Below are 7,500 nucleotides of genomic sequence, written 5' to 3' on the forward strand. Positions count from 1 at the left end.
TTTCTCTCCTTCTCTCCCTCCCTCCCTCCCTTAATAATCCCTCTTCCCCTCCCTCCCATTTACTTTGCCCTTCCCTCCCTGGCTCCTTTATCTCCCTTTATCCCTAAATTCCACGTAGCTAACAACCAAGTTTCCTCCCTTACCTCCTTCCCTTCCTCCCTCTATCTCCCTTCCCTCCCTCCTTCCTTTCCCCTTGTGACCTTCCCTCCCTCCAGCTATTCTTGTTTAAATTCTTCCCTCCTGCCTTTCTCCATATCGCAATCTCCTCTTCTTCTTCCTCCTCCTCCTCCTCCTCCGTCTCTTCTTCCCCCTCTTCCTCCCTTCTCATATCTTCTCTTTTTCTACATCCATTTCTTTCTTCAAATATTCCCTTCCCATTCCTTTCCTCCTCCACCTCCCTCCCTTCTCTCATCTTCCCTTCACTCCCCCTTCTTCCTCCCTTCATCACCCTCCTACCTGTCTCACTTCACCCCTTTCTCCCATTCTCTCCACACCCTCGTTTTCCTATTCTTCCTTCACCCTCCTTACCCCATTTTCTCTTCACCCTATTTCTCTTTCTTTTCCCTCTCCCTTCTTCTCGTATCCTCCATTCACCCCCTATTCTATTCTCCATTGACCCACTTTCTCCCATTCTTCCATTCTCCTTTTCTCCCCTTCTTTCCATCTCCTTCCCACTCTCCTTCCTTCCCCTTCCCTCTCCTTCACTCCATTTCGCTTCTACCTATTATCAAAGCTCTCAGTAACATCTCCTCCCTCATTTCCCACATTCCTTCACCCTTTTTCCTCCTCTCCCCTCTCCCCTTCCCTCCCTCCCCCTCCTCCCCCTCCCTCCCCCTACCTAATAAATTCGACCCTCGCCACCAGAGGTCCTCGTAAAGCCTCACAATGCCTAGCTCAGGAGTTTTATAATTTTATTTTCGGTCGAAGTTAGCGACGGTCTCCCCCTCCCCCTCACCCCCTCCTCCCTCTCGCTCTCTCTCTCTCTAGACCTCTACTCCTCCTTCCCCTTCCTCCTCCTCCTCCTCCTCCTCCTCCTCCTCCCCAGATCTGAAAGTAAATGTTTGGTCTTCTCAAAACCACTATCACGACCACCTTCTCCTCCTCTTCGACCTCTTCTCTCTCTCTCTCTCTCTCCTATTATTTCCTTTTATATGTCATTTCTCTTCTTCGTCAAACTTTTCCTTCCCTCTTTCTTCCCTCTCAACATTCCCTCTTACGGTTACCCACTCATAGCCTGACCCCATTCAACTTCCTCTTACACGCTGCCTCCTCTTAACTTCCTCCTCTTACCTTTGCTCTTCCAATATCCACCTTTTCTCCTCCTTCTCCTCCTCCTCCTCCCATTTTTTGCCCCTTCTCCTCCTCCTCCTACTTGCCTTCAAATAACTATCTTTTCTCCTTCTGGTTTTCCTCCCTTCCTATTCTATTCTGTTGTCTCCTCTTCCTCTTCCTCTTCTCTTAAACAATATCTACCTTGCCTCCATATGGTCTACTTTCCCTGACTTTTCTTCTCTACTTTTCTTCTTTTACTCCTTTTCCAATATTCCCTTTTTCTTCTCTTCTGGCTTCCTTTCCTCATTCTTCTCTCTTCCCTTCTTCGGCCACTTTTCTTCTTCTCCTCTCCTTCCCTTCCTTTCCTTTTCTTCTCTACTTCTCTCCTCCTTCTCCTTTTCCCTTTTTCTTCCCCTAGTTTCCTTTCCTCATTCTCCTCCATTCCCTCCTTTGGCTACTTTTCTTCGCCTGCTCTTCTTCCCCTTCCTTCCTCCTTCCTTTTCCTTCATTGTCTTCTTTTACTATCTTTCCTCTTCTTCAAACTCTCCAGAAAACCTCCTTCCTTATTATCCTTCATCTCCTCCTTTCTCCCTTTTGTTCCTCTAGTTTTTATCCATCTGTTATCCTCCTTCTCTCCTTCCTCTTCCTCTCTTTCCCTTCTCCTCCATTCTCTCCTTTTTTCCACCTTATTTTCCCTCCTATTCTTCTTCACAACCTCCATTTCTCATCCTTCTTTATTATTCCTTCTTTGGTTCCTTCTTTCTTCAGTGTTCTTCAACCCATCTTCAACACTCCTCCTCCTCCTCCTCCTCCTTCTCCTCTTCCTCCATTCTTCTTCCTTGTCTTGTTTTCCTTCTCCAGTCTCTCGATTTATCACATTTTTTCCTCCTCCTCCCTACAACCTCTCTCTTTATGTCTCTTTCTCCAATGTTTAGCCACCTGTTCTCCTCCTTCCCTCCTTCCTTGCCCTGTCCTTCTCTTCCTATATTCTCTCCTTTTGTCACATTCTTTTTCCTATTCCTTATCCTCTCCTTCTCCACATTCTCCTCCAACTCTTTCCTTCGTCCCTTCCTTTCCTTTTTCAATGTTTATCCACTTATTCTCCTTCCTCTCCTGGTCTCCTTCCTTTTAACCTTTACCTTCGTTCTCAATCCTCCTCCTCCTCCTCCTCCTCGTCCTCCTCCTACTCCTCCTCCTCCTCCTCGTCGTCCTTTCCCTCTGTCACGTCCGCCAGACCTCAGCCACACAGACTCTCAACAGCCCAAGAACTTCCCTCTGTACCCATCTCTAACGCTCCTCCTCCTCCTCCTCTTCCTGCTGCGCCTAGTCGCCTTCTGTTGCCAGCATGCGTGGGTGAAGGAACAGAAGTAGGAGGAGGAGGAGGAGGAAGAGGAGGAGGAGAAGGTTCAGAAAGCATAAAAGAACCTTTGAATTTATATTGGATGGGTTACTGGGGAAGAAAGGAAAGCTTGTGGAGGAAAGGGGAGAAGGAGAGGGAAGGGAGAAGAGGGAGAGGATGGGGAGAGAGGGAAAGGGAGAGGGATAGAAAGGAGGAAATAAGGTCGAGGGAACGTTTAGAATAAAGGAGTGAAAGGGAAAGGAAGGAAAGGAAAGAAAAGGAGGTGTGAGATGAAGAAAGAGAAGGAAGGAGATCACAAGAAAAGGCTACATGAAGGAAGAGATGAATAAGAGATAGAAGATAAAACTAAAGAGAAAAAAGGTTAAAAATGAGGATATAAGGAACAGGAAAAGATGGAAGGGGAAAAAAGACAGGGAAACTAAAGAGAAAGAAGGTTAAAAAGGATGATGTAGGGAAGAAAAAAGATTGAAAGGAAAAATACAAAGAAGGAAAGTAATAATGGAAGTGAAGTTAATAGCATACAAAAAAATAAAGAAACAAAGGGAAAGAAAAAGAGGAAAAGGAAGAAATCGAAGTAAAATAGGGAAAAGGTATTACGAAGATGGAAAGGAAAAAAACAGAGAAGGAAAGTAATACCGGAAGTGAGGTTAATAGAATAATATAGTAAATAAAAAAGGGAGATAAACAAAAGGAAAGGAAAAGAGGAAAAAAGAAATCGAATTAAAACAAGAAAAAGAAATTACTAAAGACAAATGGTTAGGTATAATTAAAGAAACAGTAAACAAAGAAAACCAAGGAAAAAACACAAAAAAGAAGGACAAAAAGCTGAACACATAATGACGACCCCTAAGGTAAATATGAGGAAAAAAGAAGGTAAGGAAAAAAAAAAGGTAATTGAAGGGAAGAAGGGAAGGGAGAGGCAAGAAAAAATGTAATGCTGGAGGAGGAGGAGGAAGGGAGGAACGGAGAGAGAAGGGGGTCAGTAAGGGAGAGAGGGAGGGAGAAAAGACAATACAGTGGAAGAAAAAAATGAGGAGGAAAAAAATGGACATAGCAGGAGGGAGGGAGGGAGGGAAGAAGGGAGAGAGAGGGGAGAAGGGAGAGAGGAAGGAGAGAAAAAGGGAGAAGGGGGGGAGGGAGGCAGGTCAGGTAGTTTACTAAGATGGACAGGAAGGAAAAGACAAGATTAAATTAAAGATAAATGAGGAGAAAGGGAGATTAGCAAATACCAGTATGAATCATGTCAGTGGAGAGGTGATGCATGGGGAGGAAAGGAGGAGGAGGAAGAGGAGGAGGGAAAGAAAGGAAGAGGAGGGTAGGTAGGGAGATTACAGAAGATAGGGAAGCTAGATAGATAATAGAGAGAAATAAGAAAAAAATAGAGAGAAATAAAGGTAGAATAGATTTAGAAGGTTACAGAAGAAAGAGTGAAGGGAAATAAGGGATGATAAGAAATAAGAGAGAGCAAAGGAGAGAAGAAGAAAGAAGAGAGAAGGAAAAAGAGGAGATAAAGATGGGACGTAAAATGAGAATGAAGAAAAATCGCACTGAAAGAAATCAAGAAAAATAAGAAATTAAGAAAAACACTTGAAGGAAAAAAGTGAATTAAAAGCAGATAACAGAAAAAAGAATTACAAAAAAAGCAGTGAAATTTGAAGATAAAAAAAAGACGAGAAATGCAAAGAAAAATCACACTGAATGGAAAACAGGGAAAGAAAAGATAGGGAAAAAAACACTTGGATGACAAAATGAAAATGAATTGAAAAAAAGAATTACAAAAAACAGTGAAATTTGAAGATGCTAAAAAAAATATGTAAAAATAAAGGAAGGAAATGAAAAGAGAGAAAAAAAATCTACATAAAAATAAAATAATAGTCTGGAAATGAATAGGAATACAGAGAGAAAAAGAAGATAAAAAAATAGAGAATACACAAGAAGAAGAAGGAGGAAAAGAAGACGCTGGGAAAATATGAGGAAGCGTTAAGGTGGGAAAAAAGTAAAGATGGGAAAAAAGTAAAGATGGGGAAAAAGTTCAGCTGGAAAAAAAGCAAAAAGTCGGAAAAGCAAGCGAGGAAGTGGCAAAGGAAGGAAAATATAATGGAGGAAGAAACTTGGGGTAACTTTTTTTCCAGCGTGTTCGACATGATGATGATGGAGGAGGAGGAGGAGGAGGAGGAGGAGGAGGAGGAGGAGGAGGAGGAGGAGGAGGAGGAGGACGAGGAGGAGGAGGAGAAGTAGATAGACGAGAACGAGGAGAAGGAAGAGGGTGTAAAAGTAGATAAAGGAAGAAAAAATGAAAATAGAAGAAAAAAATAAAAAAAACACGAAAATAGGAACAAAAGGAATTAAAGACAGAAACAAGATCAAGAGAAAAGAAAAAGAACAAGAATAACAACATCAAAAACAAAGTCGAGAACAAGAATATGAACAAAACAAAAAGAAAAGAAGAAATAAACAATAACAAGAAGAACAAATGTAACAGAAACAAGAATAAAAACAAGAACAAGAAGAAAAATAAACGAAAGGAAGAAGAGGAAGAAGAAGAAACAAAAGAAAAAGGTCGATACGAGTTACCTATAATAATGATAATGGTAATAGTAATAATAATAATAAGAAGAAGAAGAAAAGAAGAAGATGGAGAAGCATACATCTACTGCTACCATTACTACTACTACTACCACACTCCTCCTTCTCCTCCTACCACTACTACTACTACTACTACTACTACGATTCCCAATAATTCTAATAATAACAACACTAACAACAACATCAACAAGGGCGACGCAGACAGCCAATAAGTCAGGGCGGAGCGAAGAGGCGACGCAGCGAAGTGTGAAATGATCGAGTTTGGCAAGATTTTTTGGTTCCTCAAGAAATCTTCCCAATTTGACGAAGGAAGAGGAGCAGGAGGACGAAGAGCGGGAGGAGAAAGAGGAAGAGGAAGCGGAGGAGGAGGTATGAGGAGGTGAAAGAAGAAACGGAGAAAAATTACCAGGGGAAGCATGCTGAAGGAGGAAAATAAAGAACAGGCAACAAAGGAAGAAGAGGAAGAGAACGAGGAGGAAGAGAGGAATAAGAAGAAGAAGGAAGAGGAGGAAGACGACCAATATAAAGACAGAAAGGAACCTCCCCCAAAAAACGGTAATAGGAAACGACAAAGGAGAAGAAAAAAACGATGGTACAGACAGGAAGGGATTTTATTTGACTTCCTAACCTTCCCATGGCGCCGAGGAGAAGGGAAGGAGGAGGAAGAGGAGGAGGAAGGGAGTGTGAGTGTGAGTCCGTGTCAGTGCGTGTGCGTGTGTGTGTGCGTGTGCGTGTGTGTGTGTGTGTGTGTGTGTGTGTGTGTGTAAGGCAGGTTAGTCATACACATGTAAACAGACTGAGCCTACCTGTCACTCTCCTTGTAATTAACCGTAGGAGAAGAAGAGGAGGAGGAGGAGGTGAAAGGGTAGAGGAGAGCATAATTGTGTGAGGCAAAGAGGAGGAAGAAAAGGAGAAGGAAAGAGAGGAAAAGGTAAGAGAGGAGGAGAAAAAAGATAGAAAAAGAGAGAAGAGAAAACAAAATAGGAGAAAATTTGACACAAAAGCAAAAAGGGAAGAAAAATAAATAAATGGAAGATATAAATGATAAATGATATAATTAGTACGGTGAAGAGAAGGAAAAGGAAAGGGAAATAAGGGAGGAAAACAAGAGAAGAGGAAAGAAAAGTGGAGACACGAGGAGAGGAGAGGAAGGAAAATAAAATAATAGATGATGCAGAAGAAGAACAATGAGACTGGAAAGTAAATAAAAAAACTAAAAGAAAAGAGGAAAAAGAGGAAAGTAGAAAAAAAGGAGGAGAGTGAGATGGAAGAAGAGGAGGATAAGAAGGAGAGCTAACAGAAAAAGAAGAAGAAGAAGAAGAAGAAGAAGAAGAAGAAGAGGAAGAAGAAGAAGAAGAGGAAGAAGAAGAAGAAGAAGAAGAAGAAGGAAGAAGACATGAAGGAAGTGAAGAAAAGATAAGAGATAAAGGAATGAAGACACAAAATATGGAGAAGGAAGGAAGAAAGGAAGGAAGAAAGGAAGGAAGGAAGGAAGGAAGGAAGAATAAGGAAAAAGGAAAATTCGTTGTTAGGTGATACGTGACGAGGCAAGTAAGGGATTCGAAACGTACCCACGAGAAGAAGAGGAGGAGGAGGAGGAAGAAGAGGAGGAGGAGAAGCAGGAGGAGGAGGAGGAGGAAGAAAAGAAGAGGAGGAGAAGGAGGAGGAGAGGGCACTTTACAACACCTTTCCAAGTACTACATTGTGAGAGAGAGAGAGAGAGAGAGAGAGAGAGAGAGAGAGAGAGAGAGAGAGAGAGAGAGAGAGAGAGAGAGAGAGAGAGAGAGAGAGAGAGAGAGAGAGAGAGAGAGAGAGAGAGAGAGAGAGAGAAAATAAAAAAGAGAAAGCGATATCATGAGAAGAGTATTATCAGAAAAGAATGAAAACTGAGAATAAAGAAGAAGAAACATAGATTAGAAGGAAGAAGGAAAGGAAGGAAGAAAGGAAAGGAAGAAAGAGAGGAAGAGAGAGACGGAGACAGAGGAAAAGAAATACGGGAGGAAACAAAATAAAATAATACACAATAGAAAAATATAAAACGAAGAGATGAAGAGAAAATGGAAAAAGAGGGAAGAAAAGAGAAACAGAGAAACAGGGAAATGAAATAAACAATGACAAAAACAAACATTCAAGAAAAATACGAGAAACAGACAGACAGATAACCAAAAAAAAAAAACATGAAACAGAATAGAGGAAGAGAAGGAAATTGAGAAAATGGGAGAATATAAAAGCTAAAGACAAAGGGGAAGGATGATGAAGAGGAGGAAGAGGAGGAGGAATAA

Source organism: Eriocheir sinensis, chromosome 36 (assembly GCF_024679095.1).
Source record: "Eriocheir sinensis breed Jianghai 21 chromosome 36, ASM2467909v1, whole genome shotgun sequence".
Taxonomy (NCBI): domain Eukaryota; kingdom Metazoa; phylum Arthropoda; class Malacostraca; order Decapoda; family Varunidae; genus Eriocheir; species Eriocheir sinensis.